At 38.8% G+C, this 17,021-nt stretch overlaps 1 long non-coding RNA gene across 1 annotated transcript in view; it reads right to left on the bottom strand.

Moving 5' to 3' along the window:
- LOC120746652 overlaps positions 1–4,997 on the bottom strand; it is a 33,314-nt gene extending 28,317 nt beyond the window's left edge. The window contains exon 1 of the long non-coding RNA XR_005698889.1: positions 4,926–4,997. This is a non-coding gene — a long non-coding RNA (uncharacterized LOC120746652). The remainder of the gene's footprint in view (positions 1–4,925) is intronic.
- Positions 4,998–17,021: the final 12,024 nt, after the last annotated feature.

Here is a 17,021-nt window from a genome sequence, read left to right as displayed (position 1 = left end):
GGGCAAACATTGTGTCTCTCCTTTTAAGGTCTAACAGTACTTTTGAATTGTTTAACCTTGAATTTGACACCTAGTCCGGCTGTCATGAAACCTGGCTGTTGGTGTGATGTCATGTGATGTCTGTAGGACCATAGACATAGTTTGGCTCTGTAACTTGATCAAACTGAGCTGTGGATCAAAGTCAGTCACATTTAAATATTCTTCTGTGTTTCCTTGGTTCAAAGTCTCTGAGAGTCTCACAGTTTGCTCCTTCTTAGTTTGACCTACTGTTGAAATGTGTCCCACATCTGAGTCTGCCATTGATGGCCTCAGAAACAACCACTTTATTGCTCTGTTTATGAGCACGATGATAGATTGTGTGTCAGAGGTGGTAATTCAGATATTTCTATGAGCCTTTTTGTGGGGATTCAAACTGATTCAGCATGCAGTGTACTGATAATAATCCAGATATTTACCTCCAAAAAAAGCATGTCTACACATGTCTTATTTTTTGTGTGTTTATAGATTTGAAGTGACTGCGCTTATGTTTAGAAAAGAGCTGAACTTTTGTAATTCACACACACTCACTATTCGCTCCAACTTTTAAAACCACCGTAGGCTGAATTGTTCTTAAATAGTTTATATGTGATGTTAGTTTTTCTTTAACTCATATCACATAAAAACAGGGTTAAAATAATACAAAGTTTAATGTTTTACAGTCATGTAAAGTAAAAAAAAACATTTTTGAAACTACTTATATCGAGTTATTTTAAGTGGTTCCACTAAACTGTGCAAAGTGACTCTAAAGAATCAAACTGGGTTTTACTCAGAAATGTTGAATCAGCTCAGCAAAGCCACTGAGTTAACCTGACCACTTTCTATTGCTCTGTGAGTGTTTTTAAATTTCAGATTCATAATGAATTAATATTAATTAATATAATAAACTATGAAATCCCATGAACTGCAAAAGCTTCAGTAGATTTACTTTTATTTATTTGCTCTGAGATTATCTTGGCACTGAAGCAACAGACAACACAAAGAAGAGACAGTAAATATGATATCAGCACAAACGTTGCATCAAATTTGAAATTTAAATCATTCAAGTTTTACTAAGATATGTGGTACTGATTTGCCTGACTTATCCTTCACCTCCTCTATTCTCCATTTTTACTCTCAAAACAGTCGTTGTCATAATATTTATTTCACTGAAGTACTTTTAACGCAACAGCAGCTAAATTTGCCTCTTGTAATGAAATGATTTACCTGTGTTTCAAATTTCAGGTGATCTTGTGATATGTGAAGCAACTAACCACTCTACTATATTGTATCACGTCACCTCAACAATATCATTTTCACAACTGTTAAGTTGTTGAATTTCATCCAGATCATACACGATTTAACTACGTTCAACCAGAGTTTTACAATTATTTGTTCAAATTACACATTAGACTTCTGTAAGTGTAACAATCAGTTTCACTTCCTGTTTAAAATTTTTCAGTATCTCTGACATCAAATGAGCAAAAAATAGTCTTAAATATAACAACACCCAACCTGACAGACTGTTATCCCAAACTACACCCTCCACTTTATTTAGTCCATTGTCAAAATTGCTTCTTCTCTGCAACAAGTCCGACAGCTTCTTACTCAAATTGTGCACTTTACTAATTCATGGTGTCTCCTTACTGATTTCTCATCTTCAGAGATGATTAAAATAATGTTTAACAGGCAATAGTGTAGTTCTATATTCTGCTTATGTATACAAACACAGTTATACAACATCCAGACTTTTTATCATGAGCTGTGGTCGGTTATAGGGGATGATGACACATAAAACAAGCACACACAGACAGTCATCATGGCTGTGTGTGCTTTCTCAGAGCGAGTTCCCCCTACAGTGAAATGTGACACTGGAGTTTGCATGTGAGTCACATGACAGACATTAAAGACATTCTTTAAGGCTTCTTTAGTTTGGTATGAGTGAAATAAATAGCATATTTTCTTCATGGAAGTGAAAGAGGGTGTTTGTCTTAAAATAAACCTTTGCTATTGATTTCAAGTCCCAGAACTGAGTTCAGCTGAGCCCCACAGGAAAGTACTTATACTCCACCCCCATAGTTCAGTTTTTGTGCAACATGGAGGCAGTTTTAGAGGGAAGCTGACAGCAAACAAATCAAATGCAAACATGCACTATGCTGCTGTTGTAGCTGTCATGTGTGACAATGTGGTTTTAGTCCCACGTAGATGAGTCATATAGATAGATTGAGTCTGCATATGTTGAGACTAACACTAAATAATAGTAAAACTGTGTTACTTCAACTGTTTTATGTGTGAGTTAAAGAAAAATTACTCTTTGTTCTGTGTACAAGGCAGCGTCCTGCTGTTTCTGTGGTGTGGGGGAGGTGTTGAAACCAGCCCTGAACACAAGTTTGAGTGAAACACAGTTTAAACTTTTAGTCCACAAAGGGTTTTACTTCCATATTTAAGAAATATTTTTCCGTCTAATATTTTCTGTTCAGAGTGCATATCAATTACTGATATGCCAGCTAAAGTCATGTGGACATTGTTTGCCAGAGGTTGGACGAGGTTCCTGCACTGCCGTGCAGCGGATATTTTACAAGCTTGAATTGTTTTATCTTTTCTTGTCTGCAGATTTTGTAAATATTGGTATTTGGTAATTGCACTTTATTTTCACTATAAATAATAACTGTAATCACAATATCTGTGGTTGTATGTTTATTGTACTTCACTCACCTCCTAGAGCCGAATCTGATATCTTCTGAATTAGCCCAATTACTCATAACCAACTTAAATTATTCTAGCTTATGTACTTGCTACATCTGTAATTGATACAATATTCAGTGACTTTTCCCTCTTTAAGGATTACTGAGATAATCATGATCTCCACATGGCACAATGATCAGAAATATCTGTCACTCCAATTGTGCATTCAGTTACTCTATATAGATCCCATCTGTTCATTAAGACATTGTCTATTCTTGAGTAAGTGTTGGGAGTCTTTGAGTAGTGTGTATCCTCCTTATTCAGTGAGTGATGTTCCCTCCATACATCTACCATTCCCTGCTCCTTCATAAAGGTATTAACCATCCTCGCCAGGCTGTTTTTGCTTCTATTCGTACTTGTATCAATCCTATGGTCGTATACTACAATAAAGTCTCCTGCACACAACACCGTCCCTTCAGATTCTGACATGACTGTTGTAAGTAGTCTTCACATTTTGTTGATTGCTCTCAGGGGAATATAGAGATTGATTAGCGTCACCACCTCCCTTTCTAGTTTACCTCTTACAATAATGTCCTGAATTTCTTTAGAACATTCAAAATTAACTGAGTTTTTTATAATTTTGCTACCCTTTGCTACCTTTCTCATTTTAAGCATCACTTTACATCTCTTAATTGAGTTATTCATCCCATTGACATCAGAGAGCACTGTCCTCTGGTTGATGATGGATGAACCTCAAACCTGAGCCACAGTTCCCTCATTGCTCTTTTCAAGCAGCAACCATCACAGTTCTGCTACAGTTTGACCAGTCTGTCTCCATAATGGTACACAGTTTGCATCACGACAGCAGAATCTGGCTCATCATTGTGTTCACACAATTTTAACACATTGCTAGTGTTATAGACTCACTCTGTGTTTACTAATTAGAGCCAAAAATAATAATTGGTGCTTATATTCTCCTCCTGTGTGTTTGTGTGTGCAGAGTTTCTACCAGAGCCAAATGTCATCGACTCCTCACTGAAGTCGTCCACCAGTCCAACCACTTTCGGTAGCTAGCTTTGTCTGCTAGCTGCACGGTGGTTTCTAGGATTAGCAGGTTTCTAATAAACCTCACACTGCAGCTGGATAAAGTTGTCAAATCAGCGATCAGCAGCTCCAGTCCTTTCAGTTTACTTGCGATCTAATGTTGGTCAGGAATATGGTGTGTGTGTGTGTGTGTGTGTGTGTGGAGTGGTTGTTTTCTTTAGCCTAGCCAACAACTCATCGGTTCCCCCCCCCAACTTCCGCTGTTTCCGCGCGTGCACTGTCGGTGTTTACCGATGCTTCTCGACGTCCAGCCGAAAATTACGTGAACTGAATTAAATCGCCTACAACCCAGGGTCATCAGACACAAACACACTACACCTCACGGACGGGTCTTAACCAATCAGATCAACATACGTCATCTGACGATCAGTTTTGTGTATGAACTTTAATAACACCAGAGCACAGAGTCGCTCTCTCACTCCTACCGCGTTGCATCAGCATTACAAAGACTCCTCGGGAGGATTTTAATCCATTCACACAATGACTAAAACAATGGTTCCAGTTCCAGTTCCAGTGTGGATTTTCCTGCTGTGCGCTTATCTCTTCTCACACGCAACAGCGGAAAACAAAGGTAATTGGTTGTTTTTCATATTTCTAAGACACACTTTCACGAAAGTCTTTACAGACAGGAAACTGTATAACACTTTCCTCTCTGTGTTGTTTTCAAACATTCTCATACCCAGAGTGCATACTAAAAAATACACACACACACACACACACACACACACACACACACACACACACATTCTTTTGTCCTGAAATATGTATTTTTCACTTTAGTTTTACTGCAGAGTTTAGGGATCTATTTTGGAGCTCAGTGTCATTCATCTGTATTTTCTGCACTTAGTATAAGAGATTGTGCTCAGCAGCAGGTCTGATGGTCAGTTTTAAAGGATTTAACGACTAGAAACCAGACACCTGTGGTCTCTCTCTGATACTCTGATTATCTGCTGTAAAAGTGAACACTTGAACTTTGACCCATTTAACCTCTCTGCTGTGTGGTGTTTCCTCTTTCAGACCAGAAAGTCATCTCAGCTGACTCGGGACACAATGTCACTCTGCCATGTCGAGCTCCAGACAAGGACATCCCCATCCTAGTTGTAGAGTGGAGCAGAGCTGACCTGGAAGATGAATATGTCCTTACTTACCGGGATGGGCAGTTTGATCCTGATGAGCAGCATCCATCTTTTAAGAACCGGGTGGATCTGCAGGACAGATGGATGAAGGATGGAGACGTGTCTTTGATTGTGACAAATGTCACAGCTGTAGACGCTGGAACATACGAGTGTCGTGTTGTCCAGAGAAGAACAAACCACAGGAAGCGAGCTCATCTGAAGACTGACCCCATCAGCATCATCCACCTGAGTGTTGTTGATCCTCCAGGTGAGTGAGTAGAGCTGAGTGTGTGTGTGATCAGAGGTGAAGCTGCTTCCTGGTTGTTGATGTTTGTTTCTAAAGATGTTGTTGATGAGACTTTGTAGAAAGCAGCTGGTCTGAGTGATGTGATCAGAGTGCAGTAGATAATGTCTGACAGCAGTTTGAAGAGGAAATGGATTCTGTTCTGTTCTTCACTCATCACCTACCTGACAGCTGACACCTCACACCTGTTTCTCACCTGCAGGTCAGACAGGAGGAGACAGAGGATGGAGAGAAGGAGGATGGAGGGAAGGAGGATGTATCTGTTCTGAAAGTTGGTCTGTCTGTTTCTGCTGTGCTTCTTTTTGCTGCCATTGTTAGTTTTTTGATGTATAGAAAACATGGCAGCAAAAAACATCACCACAGAATTGATTGTAATGAATTGAAGCATGTTTGAAATGCCTCTGAGGTTTTTACTCCTGGACTCTCCTCTTCGTGTTCTTGGGGGATGTTGCTAACTCCGGGTCCAATAACAGGCAACCCACCCGCAGTAGATGTGCTCGGTGTGAGGTCTCGCAGCAAGCTATCAAATATGGCGCATTTCTCGGCTTTTAAAAAAACGCTATGCGTCACCAGGTGTTTCATCAGATTTGAGGTGTTACCTCCTTTGACAGTATCACAGTATCAGCTTAAAGCACCTGTTGCAGGCTGCTGAGTTTGCATCTTTTGCTGTGAAGTACAGCCAGACTTTTGACCGCTTCGCTTTGGACATTTTAAATCTGTAGCTCTGCTCTAAAAGAACGTACGTACCTGAGCCCGCCTACTATCCTCGGAAACGTAAAATGATTGGCTAGAATCCAAAGTGTATGACATCTCAGGAAAAAAAAAAGCACCGAAATGTGCGCTGCTTTTCAGTCTGGTTTATGTCTACTGTTTATGTCAGAACCGATGCCATAATGGCACCGGATACCGGTACCCATGCCTACTCAGTGTTGACTGAAATTATCCATCACATTGTGTATTTGGTGTTCAGCATCTTTGTGAAAGACTTCAACCTGTTCTTTAAGGCACGCTAAAGAACTTAAACTAAGGATTTATTCATCCGAAAAGAAAATTTAAATAATTGCTTAACGTTTCTTTTTTCTTTGGTGCAAAACATCAACGATCTGTCCAGCAAACGTTTTCAGATTTAAAGTTTGAACATTCAATAACAGCATTATTTGTAAAATGTCTGAAAAACGGTCCAAAAGACAAAAACAAAAAAACAACCTGTCTGCTCGATGAGCTTCATGAACACCAACTGGAAATCCTCATATTTTTAAAAAGAATGCTGTGAGGTGGAGCTGTACTTACGGTTTAAATAGTTCAAATTCAGAGTATTCAAAGTTTATTGTATGAAGCTATTATTTATAGATGTTTTCTAAGCACTACTTGTACTGTTAAAGAGCACATCAGCATCTCCTTCTTTAAGCTGCTCCCGTTCACCACAGCGGATCACCTACCTCCATCTCGCTCTGTCTCCAGCATCCTCCTCTGGAACACCACCCCTCTGCATGCCCCCTCTTTTCCTGCTGTCTGGCAGCTCCATATTCAACATCTTTGGCCCAGTATATTCACAATCCCTCCTCTGCACATGTCCACTTTGAATGTAATGTTAGCAATGATGAAGATTATGGGATTCATGTTTTGTTCTATACCCATGAGCCTCCTGGTTCTTTTATAAGAAAGTTTCTAATCTGTTGATGCTGTTTTTACCCGAGCTCTCCCCATCCACGTCCATCTTTTCACTCCGAAAGTGTGTTTATACCATAAAAAACAAATGCTTTGAGATGACTGTTATTGTTGTTATATAAAACCTATATATTAAAACTTAAATAAACAAGTTAAAGAAAACAAAGTTCCAACTTTTCTGTTTTTTGCAGACCTGAATGTTTACTCAATGTTATATAACTGTCTTGCTTTTGCATCATGAATCCATTGGAAACAGTAATTTGTTTACATGGAAACACGAGAAGTATTAAAAAGTAGAAATCATGAGATATTTCAAAGAATGCTCAAAGATTAAAAAAAGGACAGTATGATGCATCTTGTTCTCATGTTTTACAGACAACTTGCCTCTCAGTTTCTATTCAGGTACTCGAAGGAAAGTAATCACTTATAAAACATCATTAAGTGACAATAAAATCAGCATTCAAGCTAAATTCATTTGCAGGTTTATACATGTTCCTGCTTTGTGTAGCTGAGCTAGTCTCCATGCCACTTTTAACCTTGACCCTTTCCTCACTCTTCTCCTCCAAACCTTTAAACTGACCCTAATCCCTGAACTGTGACACTGTGCTCCCTTTGAATGACACGTGCTAAACAAAGGACCCTTTTGTTAAATCAAACTCGAGTTTGTGGTGGGAACGTGGCTCAGATGAGTCATTTTACCACCAAATGTATTTTTACTCTCAAATATACAGAAAATATTTTGGTAATTACACTTTTTAGCTGTCTGCACAGAGTATAAAATAACAAAACAAATTATGTTTTCAAAAATTAAAAACACTCAGCTGCTTTTGAACCCCTCAGTGATGCTACGTCTTCATCCAGGACTTTCAGGACTGCTCTCAAGTAAACTGTTTGTTTGACAGCGGAAATCTCATAGTTTTAGTTATGTTTCTAACTTTTTTAAAATCAAGATTTAGGCCTGTCTGTGCTCATAATGTGTATTTACTTCAGAGATGCAAGCTTCTCACAGGACTAGCAAGTACAGTGGGGCAAAAAGTATTTAGTCAGCCACCAACTGTGCAAGTTCTCCCAGTTAAAAAGATGAGAGAGGCCTGTAATTTTCATCATTGGTTTCACCTCAACTACGAGAGACAAAATGAGAAACAAAAAAATCCAGATAATCACATGGTCTGATTTTTAAAGAATGTATTTGCTAATTATGGCAGAAAACAAGTATTTGGTCACCTACAAACAAGCAAGATTTCTGGCTCTCACAGACCTGTAACTTCTTCTGCTAGAGGCTCCTCTGTCCTCCACTCGTTACCTGTGTTAATAGCACCTGTTTGAACTCATTATCAGAATAAAAGACACCTGCCCACAACCTCAGACAGTCACACTCCAAACCCCACTATGGACAAGACCAATGAGTTGTCAAAGGACACCAGAAACAAAACTGTAGCCCTGCACCATGCTGGGAAGACTATTATTAGAAATTGGAAGACATACAAAACCACTGATCTCCCTCAATCTGGTGCTCCATGCAAGATCTCACCCCGTGGGGTAGTGATGGGCAGATGAAGCTTCATGAAGCACTGAAGCTTTTCATCCAATTGGTTCACCCCAGTGCAAAGCGTCTTGAAGCTTCATTTGCTCTAGTAGGACACCTACTGGACGTAAAAATATTAGTTGGCATGAATTTGAAGAGTGTGGCCTTTTGCACACAGCCTGTAAATGTCAACAACAAAAGGAGTGTGTAAAACATGTATATTGTAGTGATGCAGTATACTGTGTATATTTATACTGGCAGTATGGAAAATGATCATTTACTGTGAGGTGAGGTGTGGTTGGGGTGTGGACAGTGGTTGTGCTTTTGTAACGTTGAGGTATGGACAGCTACACACTGAGGCTTTGAGCCTCAGTCCTGCCTGTTCACATTTTATTCTGTAAAAACTAAATTTTCACTGCTTCTATAACCTTTAGTGGGGAGAACATAGCTAGGATTTAATGATTTAACAAATCTTTTGAATCCTTTGTCCTCCACAATGCTAAATGGCTGGGAGTCCTCAATCACCATGCTAACCAGGTCTTCATCTATTTGAGATTGTTCTCCTGAGGAAAGACAATAAAGACAAAGCACAAATATAAATATCACACACGTAACTTATTGCAGTTGTATAATATTGTTATATCATTTAGTAACATTACAGCATGCTATATTATCATAGCATTTGATGGCTCACCTGGTCTTGCTCCACAATCGGTGTTCCCCTTATTCTCATGCAAAGCTCTGTAGTGCCTAAGCATGGATGAGGTGTTGTTGTTATATCCCAGCTCCCTGGCACATAGCAAACACTTCACCTTGTACAAAAGTACAGACAGCTTAACATAAATTGTATTGCACCATCAGTATCATGAAAATACATCTTCTGTAGAAATTTACATACCTTGTTGGGAGGAATAAGATCAAAATGTTCCCACACAGGGGAGGACATCCTCCTCTTCTTAGCTGGCTCCATTCTCTCCTGACTTTCTCTCCTCACTCTCATAAACCTCCAAACTCTCTCCAAACTCTCACTAACCGCAACTCTCCATCAAACACCCACATTTAGAATGAAGTCTGAGGGGTTTATATCGCTGTCATAGCTCGCGGCAAAGTTCGAACCACTTCATGAACCAGTCACGTGGTACAGCCGGGCAGCGAGGCTTCAGACGTCATCATTTTCAGCTCCTCCCATAAATGAAGCAAGCCTTTTATATATATATATATATATATATATATATATATATATATATATATATATATATATATATATATATATATATATATATAAAATACATGTAGCATGTGATGTAATGAAGAATTTCTGATGGACAGGGAATAAACAGCAAAAAAGTGTAGACTATTAGTTACTAAATAGGGGAAAGAGAGTGGGATTAAATAAATTCATGCTTCTTCCTACTCCTTTTTGAACATGCAAGTTATTTATAATTATTATTGCTTTGTTTTCCTTTTGTTTGTTTGTTTATGTCTCATTTTTTCCATGTTGTTGTACTATTTTAATATAGTCAAAATAAAGATTCAATGCAATGATGTCTCTCTCAAGCTCTGAAAAAAATGAGGAACAACACTTTCCATGTCATCCAATCTTCTTTGACTCACCTGCCAGCTTCCTTCCCTTACCCCACTCACTGGAACGCTAGGATAAAATTCCTTATAGTGGATCAAGAAAAAGTATAATAATACATTTTATTTGAAAGCTCCTTTCAAAACACCCAAGGGCACTTAACAATAGAATAAAACACATAAAAGAAAAATGACAATGAAGAAAAATAAGAAAACAAAAGCACAAGATAAAATAAACAAACAATAGGTTCACAGTGAATATGCAGATTTGAATAGATGGGTTTTGAATAGGGATTTAAACGGGGGAGGGAATCAATGTTTCTTATATTTGGGAGTAGAGAGTTCCACAGCCTGGGAGCAGAGCAGCTAAAAGCTCTGCTTCCCATGGTGGTGAAGTGGAAGGAAGGCACAGCAAGCTGGATAGAAGATTGAAGTGAGTGGGCAGAAGAGATAAGTAGGAGCGAGGTTATGAATGGCCTTGGAGGTGAGCAGAAGAAGTTTGTACACTATCCGGAATTTCAGAAGGAGCCAGTGAATTTCCTGAAGAACAGGGATGATGTGCTGGTAGGACGGGGTTCTGGTAATAATGCGAGCAGCAGTTTTGAACCAGTTGAAGTTTATGGAGGGATTTTTGGGGGAGACCATGCAAGAGAGAATTACAATAGTCAATACAGGAGGTAACGAGACTATGGACAAGAATGGACGTAGACTGGGTGGAAAGAGAAGAACGTAATCTGTTAATGTTGTGTAGATAGAATGGATGTGAGATTTAAAGGAAAGCGAACTGTCTAGGATGACACCAAGATGATTCCAAGAGAGAAAACTGTGATACTGCATGAGGAAATCAGGAGTGCCAGAGAAGTATGTGAGGGTGGTGCAGGGCATGCATGAACACAGCATAGCAGTGGAGAGGTCAGTGATTGGAGTGACAAATCTATGGTGGGAATGGGATTACATCAAGGATCTGTTCTGAGCCCCTTCTTGTTTGCAGTGGTGATGGACAGATGAGGTCAGGCGGGAATTTCCATGGACTGACGCTTGCAGATGATCTGTAGGTGTGACCAGTCGGAAAACCTGATATGTGGTTAGGCTCCCATCTATCCCGTTATAAGATTTTCATGTGTTTGACATACTCTAATGAAAATCCCATAAAAAAACTGATTTGTAAAGTAACATCTTCTAGTTTCTAAAATTCTTGTTTGGTTTATGAGTTACATGAAAACTAACCTTAATACAAATCATTTCAATGGCTAACTAGTAGATGTTAAATGTTTATATTTACATTTATAAAGCAGCTTCACTGATGTAAGACTTAGGATTATTAGAAGATGGTAACAGACAGGTTCATTCAAGGCAATTTCAAGCTTCACTGAGATATTTAATATGCAGGAGAAACAATAAATGTTACCGAAGATTTTTTTTTTTTCATTTTTACAATAAAAATGTGAATGTATTTAATAATATCAGCTTCTGCTCACAGGTTTTTAGGTGACTATGAGAGATAAATAGACCAGACTCTTCAGTTTCAAACACACACATACCCTGTACTGAAGCTTTCCTGTGCATCGTACAGCCACTGAATGATGCCCCTGCTGTTTTTAGTCTGCACCTGTGGTTCAATGTTCATCGTTTTTTGCACAGAAGAGTGTCGCTGAAGGTTAGCCACACACAAACTGTAACATATCAAGTTTTTCATTTGAGACTTTTTGAAAACCACAGAACCAAATGAGAAACCCAAGTGAGACAAACGTTTATTAAGACTGCAGAAATCAAGAAAATATAAACAAAATAAAAATTGCTCCAAAATTACTAAACAAATAAATCATATGAACTTATTTAAATATCTGTCACCGATTTTTCCTGCAATATGAACACTTTAAAGAGTCCAGCTGAAAACAGAATGTTACCTTTGAATCATAGAAGTCTAGCTCAGTGATAGAAGACATAAAACACTTTTTTTTTTAAACAAGTAAACACACTCTGGTCTGGACCAGTTAGCGAACAGCAACTGGACATCAGTGGTTGGACTGGTGGACTACTTCAGTGAAGAGTAGGCAACGTCTGGCTCTGATTTAAAGTCTGAACACAAACACAGTTCAAACAACAGGAAACATGATTACAAGCTTCGTAGTTCAATTAAGACCTCCAATCTCCACCTCTCTGCATCACACACAGTCCCAGTTCAGACTGGGAAAGTGTGAACTGGGACTGGGCCCTGAGCTTGAGTGATAATGTGCTTTGATTAGCTTAGCTTAGCACGAGGGCTGTAAACAGGGTGAGCAGCTAGCATGTCTCTTTTTAAAGTTAAAGAACTGAGAGTTGCTGGGACTCACAGTCAGACGAGCTGTGAAGAAGACTTATGGAATATTATGTGCATAAAATAAATTATTTGACTATACTTCATTTATACTTATGAGGGTTAAATATTCAGCAGGATGCAGTGATCAATTGATGTATGATTATCATGTCATGCTACAACAAAGCTTAAAAAAGGACACTTAGTGAGGTTTAGTTCATGTCAGGTTTAAACTGTGACAGAAGAAGGTTACTGACCTTGGTTTGTTGTGCAGCTCAGCAGTGAGATCAGAACTAAAGAGAAAAGACACTCAGGTTGATTTAAATGTGACATTTAACAAAACAGCAGTAAAAATAAATCCACCAGACTGTGGATATCATGGGTTTTTTCTGAGTTGTGCACTGATGAGTGGAGAAAAGATGAAACAGTTTTCGCTTTCGTGTCCTACACAGAGGCATGTGTGTTGGATTAGAGTTTTGGCAATCTGCTAATATCACTAGTGAAACAATGTAAAGTAGTACATTTACTCAAGTCATCTGAAATTTGTCATATTTTATACTATATTCAAGTATTTCTTTGTTTTACAGCTTTCTGCTTTGGCTCTGCCACATTCTGGATTCAAACATTCTCCACACTATTTATTTTCAAGTTGTTGTTGGGGTTTTTTTTACTATATATTGTTGAGCAGCACGTCTATATTTCATTTAAACATTTATGTGGCAGGCAGGACAGGGATGAAGATGCTGGACTCACAAGACAAAAATGAACTCAAAACAATGTTGGAGTCGTTTGAAATATAAAGAAGCAAAACAAGGCAGTGCTGGAGCCAGGGGTACAAAAATAGGAATCTAGAACAAGACACAGAACACAGGAGCACACAGCATTGCAATGATTTCCTGAACCTGTCTGTCAAACACTAGTTTAATTTATCCACAGTAGCAGAAAAGCCAAAGACTGTACAAACATGGCTTCTGCTTGGTCTGACTCAAGGAATTAAGCTTAGAGTTTGAAATTGAGAGGATTGTGGTGAAAGAAAACAAACAAAAACCAACCATCATATACTGTAAAAGTCATCCAACAAAACATAATAACAAGATAATGACTTGTGATCATTTGTCACAGTTTTCAGAGTTTAAAGGAATTCTGTAAATCTCACAGTTAAAGCCACATATATTTAACTACTAATCACTAAAAAACTGAGATCAGTCTCTCTCTGGCCACATATTCAAAAAACCTGCTAAGCACTTTTGCGTGGAGGATGGAAACAATAACTCACAAAAAATTAATTCAGATTTTTTTGTGATTTACTAAATCTTTTTAATGTCGTTTTAAAAAGGAAATAAGTGAAATGATTCAAAGTCTAATTTGGGATCATATTTACTTTGTATTTTTGCAAAGAAAATTTCTTTACACCTTCTGTCTTTGCACTTTATTTTCATTTTATTGGTTCTGCTGAACACTGAGAGACTGTGATCTCTTTATGCTGCTAACAGAAAACCTAAAGAACTACAAGAAAAGTTATTATGGTGGAGTCAACACAAGATGGAGACACGTCAGTGTTTCAGTGTCAGCCAGGAAGTGGTTTCAACAGAGAAGAGTTTTTCCTCTTTAACTTTATTGTCAGAAAAAGTATTTAAACTTCCATTACAGTCGTCCAATATATTAACACAATAGCTTCCATAAATGCTGTCAAATAGATGCTGTTTCTTTTCATTTGCAGCACCCCAAGAGGATGAAGATATTCAGCCTCCAGGAAAGTTATGAGCTGCAGTCCTTTGGCAGACTGCAGGACTGTCTTTGTCCTCCTGTCTCAAAAATACAAAAGTCACTTTTAAACTAAGAAGCACAAAAATCGTGAAGCACAGAAAAAAGGCAACAAATCTGGACTTGACTGTGTCTGCAGAAGTGAGAGGAGGTACTTTTACCCTCCATGAACCATCTGACTCAATCTGCCTTTCCAAACCTTGGTCTCCATGGTCGCACTTCTTTGGTGAAGGAGACTCTGACTTCAACAATAACACTCAGGTATTCCTCCATTTTTAAACATACAAGTATTTTCAAAATAATCTTTTATTCAATATGACTGAAAACCAGTGGCGGCTGGCCCATAGGGGGCGCTCGGGCTCCGCCCCCCCAAATGTGGAGGAGTAAAAATATATATTTTTAAAAAATTCATCAATGATAGTTTTACTATGTGTGTGCCCATATACAGCCAGGCGTATTTTAACATTTTCACCAGCTGACTCATTAAAGTTCAACCAACAAACGGTGTTTTTCTTCTTCTGGGGCGCTCGTCAAAGCGCCCTTGATATGCAGCGAAATAGCCTATCATTAAATGGTTGCCAGGGGAAAATAATAAATATTTGACCTATCAGCGTCGCTGAATTAAATGGTTTGGGGGCGCTTAAAATTGCGCCCCTGCAGAAAACGCGCGAAGATTTGCTGTTCTAGAATTTTACCTCAGTCAGTAGCCTAAGTGAGCTATAAGGTCAGAGAGAGACGATGGCAGCGGTATTGTTAACGGTTGAGGCACAGCCTCCCCCAAATTCGGTTAGATCGCTTCTAACCTACCCTTTTGCCAGAAGGACAATGGCAGAAAAACTGCAAGTTAAAGAGTTGGGACCTGACAAGCCCGAAATTCAACTAACCCAGGCAACGAAGGAGAAGTCAAAAGCATACAACAGGACTTTTTGTCGGAGTTGGTTCCAGCGCAAGTCGTGGCTGACAGGCTGTGCATATTGATTTATATGATGCAGCCGGCTTTATATTGTTGCTTGATTACACCACACAACATTGGATTGATGTAGCCTAAGTAATGAGTAAGTGGACACATTCATTTTTGCTTAAAGGCTACTGGATGCTAATTTCTTTCGCTTTCTACCTGTAACTTATGTAGCTAGAGGAAAGCTTTCTGTTGTGTGTTGCCATCTAGTGGGCATGAGGTATCACTGTATGAGTTAATCACCTAGCAACAAATTAAAATTGTGTTGTTTGATGTACTCATTAAATGGGTCATTTTAGTCGATATCATAAAAATTGCCCCCCCTGAGATTTTTTTCAGGAGCCGCCACTGCTGAAAACAAGTGACTGAGTCCATGAACTCAGCAGTAAAGTGTCTTCTTACAACCACATTTATCGCCATCTGGTGGCCTTTAGAGAGAATACAGCAGCTGATTAGTACTGGCATTAGCACAGGGCGGGATGTACACAGCAGTGATGGAGGAAATCCACTCTGGAGGAGCTGAGTGTAAACTCCACACAAAGAGCCCAGCAGGATTTGAATCAGCAACCTTTTTGCTCGGAGGGGACAGAAACTGGGTCTGTGCTAAAGCACCACCTCTCCAAACATGCTCTGACCTCTGTATGACCTCTGTGTGACCTCTGCTGTTTCACTGTTTAGAGACTTTCCCATGATTTTCAAAGACCGTTCCCATGACAACCTCAGGTTCTCCATTGACCTCTGTCACCTCAGTTTTCCCTAAAACTAACATAGTTTCATTGATTTGAGATGTAACATCTGAACAGATTCAGGTAAAAGTGACCAGGAACAGCTTCAATGTGTAAACATCTGGAACATCTGTAGAACGATATAAATGTGTAAATCTGTCATTTTGGTCACTTTACGAAAAGTCTTCAAATGTCAGACAGCATGTACGACTCATACAAGCTGTGACTGAGCACTCTGTTCATGTAACACACGCTGACCACAGTGATAAACTTCACTGAAGCAAATACAAAAGCTTCAGATCGACAAACTCGTTACAACAATGCATGACGTCATCACCCCGTCACCCTCTGGAGAGAGAGTGAAAGAGTGATGCGTTGACTGTTGGCACTAGGGGTCGTGCCTCACATGCAGCTTCATTTATGAAATTAAAAACAAAAAGAAATACAAGTATAAATGTCAAATTAAACAAAAATATAACTAAATGGATCCTGAGTGTTTTACAGGTGACGTTCAAGAAGAATCTCTGCAAATCTAACTTTTAAAATAATTTTCAAACAGGAAGCTGCTGAGTGCCGGATTGCTCTGTGCGTGTATGCATGTGCGGTGAGAGAATGAGGATTTTCAGTTTCAACAGTCGTGCTGTGTAAATGTGACCCGTCAGACTCATTTACAACAATCAGCCTTTTTAAGTCTATTTTCAATCTGAGTTCAAACAGTTATGATATGGAATGATTCACAATAAGGGAATATTTCATATATCGGTCCAGTCTTCATTCAATTAATCACAGCTTGAAAGTTTACTCTTATAAGTCAGCTTTCAGATAAATGTAGTGGTGCCAGTATATTAAAAGAACAACATTTGAATATAGAAAACAGAAATAAAAGCACCTTTAATGTTTCCTGAAGATCAGCATTTCAAACAGAGTTAAATTTCACTGCTGTAAAATTTGATTTAAATAAATAAATAAATAAATAGCAGTGAGATAAATTTCACTGTTGACATATTAGATTAAAGTGTGATGTCATGAAGTTTATTAGCTAACTGTTGTTTACTTGCTAATCTTAGATTCACATAAAAGAAAGATTTTCTTCATGTCTATCAAACAATGCTGTAGCGGGCACTTTAAGGAAACACGAAGTCATGAATCACAACAATGTGTGGAAGTGCGTTTCCGGCTGACTTCACTAAAGTTAGTTTGAAACCGGGCCTCTGGGGAAGGATTCCTCCTCTGGGAGGACTCACTCGTCTACCGGGGAGGCACAGCCAGTGTTACTTTATCCAA

This window comes from Simochromis diagramma, unplaced genomic scaffold, assembly GCF_900408965.1.
Source record: "Simochromis diagramma unplaced genomic scaffold, fSimDia1.1 OVJJ01000201.1, whole genome shotgun sequence".
Taxonomy (NCBI): domain Eukaryota; kingdom Metazoa; phylum Chordata; class Actinopteri; order Cichliformes; family Cichlidae; genus Simochromis; species Simochromis diagramma.
Note: the sequence above shows the minus strand (reverse complement) of the source record. Positions and strands in the feature narration are given on the sequence as shown.